Below are 2,728 nucleotides of genomic sequence, written 5' to 3'. Positions count from 1 at the left end.
TGTGATCGCATCCGGGGAGCTGCCGGCCCGCTGTTGGGAACCTTGGCTTTCGGAGGATGAGGTGAGGCAAGGTGGTTTGTTTCGGTGCCTAGCACGGTGCCCCTTGGTGTTGGTACTGGACCCGCACACCCAGCTGCCCGGGGCGAGGCCTCAGGCTGCTTTCCTGCCTGTGGGCACCCATGGAGGGTGAGTGGCAGTGGGGCCCAGGGGGAGGCTGTGCCAGGGCGGCAGGGTCTTCTCCGGAGAGGGGAGCTCGAGGGGCCAGGGCAGGGATCCTGGGGGCACCGCTCTCCATGTGATCGCATCCAGGAGAGGGGGGCTCGGAGGGCCAGAGCCTGGGGTCCCAGGGGCACCGCTTTCCCCTGTGTGATTGCATCCGGGAGAGGGGGGCTCGGGGGGCCACGGCAGGGATCCCGGGGGCACCGCTCTCAGTGTGATCGCATCCGGGAGAGGGGGGCTCAGGGGGCCACGGCAGGGATCCTGGAGGCACCGCTCTCCGTGTGATCGCATCCGGGGAGCTGCCGGCCCGCGGTTGGGAACCTTGGCTTTTGGAGGATGAGGTGAGGCAAGGTGGTTTGTATTGGTACCTAGCCTGGTGCCCCTTGGTGTTGTACTGGACCCGCACACCCCGCCGCCATGTAGACCCCACAGGGGCGCTCTCAGTGAGAAAGCCCGAGGGGGTCTGGGGGTAGTGGCAACTGGAAACGGAGCTACGGCTCCTAGTCTTCCTCTGCCTCCCTCTCCCTCTATTCCTTCCACAGACCATCAACTGCTTTCCCCAAACATATCCCAGGCCTTCTGGGTCCCAGCCCATGTCTACCTCCAATTTAGCCCCCCTTCCCCTGCTCCCCTGCCCGCGGTCCCCTTGCCCACCCCTACCTCATGCCTCCTGGCCCCTCCCAGTCTGGTCTGTGGTCAAGGCCCCTCTGCCCGTGGTCTGCATGCCCGCCCTTGCTCCCCACAGGGGTGCTCGACACTGGCCACATGGGGGGGTTACAGCCTCGGCTGGTCAGGCTTCCGTCCCCTGCCTCCCGCCTCCAGCCTCCCACCTCAGCTGCTCCCAGGTGGCGCCTTCTCTCACCAAGTGCTGTTTTCCTCTCCCTGCCTGTGTTTGCACCGAATGCCATGAATCTGATATAGTGATTGCCTAACACAAATACCACACAATAGTATTTTATTTCTTTCTGAAGCGCTGTTTGCATGACAGATGAGTTGGTCACATTCGTGCACCTGCTCACGGCTGTGCTGTTCAGTGTGTAAAGAACGAGCCTTCGGGCAGCACCGGCCTGCGTGCTGAGGGGGCCTGAGACGGATGCTTACCACAGTCAGCGCTGCAGAGATGCGGTCCATTTCATCACAGTGGCTCTCGGGGCGATTTAAAGATACGCACAGAGCTAGAGCCGCCCGGCGCGGGCCCCAGTGTGGGCTTCTCGGTTTGTCAGCCTTCCTTTGGTTCAGGACGCTGCTGCCTTCCACACCTAGGGCCAAGTGACCCTCCCCTCCCCCCTCCTCCGTGCCTCCCTCTGGCCTGGAGCCCTCATGTTTCCAGCAGCACCACCATCCCCCACGGTCCACCCTCCGGCCTCCATGCGGCCGTGGAAGCCCCGGCCTGGCCTGTGGGCCCTGCAAGCCTTTGGTGAGGCCGTGTGCCACCACCTGGGGCACGTTTGCCCATCAGTGCTTCCTCCTCCTGTGAGAAGAAACCTCACCATCTTATTGAGCTATCAGCCCCTCCTCCCCGGCCTCCGCCTCTCCATTTTCCTTCTGACCTCTCGGCTCCAGTCCCGACCCTCCCGGGTTACTCACCCCTCTGGTCCTCCATCACCTGCTGCCCCCCGGAAGCTCTTCCCCTACGTTACTGAAGCCAGCTGGCTGCTGTGCTTACTCCTCCACACGGTGGCCCCACTCCTTCCCTGAGCCTGTATTCCCACCAGGGACGGCTCCCTGCTTCTTGGCCACGCCACCCAGGGCTGCCAGGGGCCCGTGGGCTCTCTGATCTGCCTTCCTGTCTTCATGTGCCTCCTCTCACCCCTCTGGTCCTCCATCACCTGCTGCCCCCGGAAGCTCTTCCCCTGTGTTACTGAAGCCAGCTGGCTGTTGTGTTTACTCCTCCACACGGCTGGCCCCACTCCTTCCCTGAGCCTGCGTCCCCGCCAGGGCCGGCTCCCCGCTTCTTGGCCACGCCACCCGGGGCTGCCAGGGGCCCGTGGGCTCTCTCATCTGCCTTCCTGTCTTCACGTGCCTCCTCAGCTGGGCCGGTCCAGCATGAGCAGCCTTATTTTATTTTATTTTTAAATATATTTTTATTGATTTCAGAGAGGAAGGGAGAGAGAGATAGAATCATCAATGATGAGAGAGAATCATTGATTGGCTGCCTCCTGCTTGCCCCACACGGGATCGAGCCCACAACCTGGGCATGTGCCCTGACTGGGGATCGAACCGTGGTCTCCTGGCTCATAGGTCGACGCTCAACCCCCGAGCCACCGCGCTGGGCTGGGCAGCCATATTTTACAGGAAAGGGTGATATTGCACAGTAACAGCTGTCCCTGTGCTCTCCTCTCTCATCACTTTGCTGTGATTTCTTTAAGGTGAGCAGCTCGGGCTGCGATCCATCTTCCTATTAAAGACAGAAGAGGACAAACAAGCCCCAGTGTCTAAATCTGCTCGTACCCACAGCCACACAGCCAGCGGTGGCGGGGGCTGTTGGGGGGGGTCGCTCTGTGTTCCC

Source organism: Myotis davidii, unplaced genomic scaffold (genome assembly GCF_000327345.1).
Source record: "Myotis davidii unplaced genomic scaffold, ASM32734v1 scaffold4, whole genome shotgun sequence".
Taxonomy (NCBI): domain Eukaryota; kingdom Metazoa; phylum Chordata; class Mammalia; order Chiroptera; family Vespertilionidae; genus Myotis; species Myotis davidii.
Note: the sequence above shows the minus strand (reverse complement) of the source record.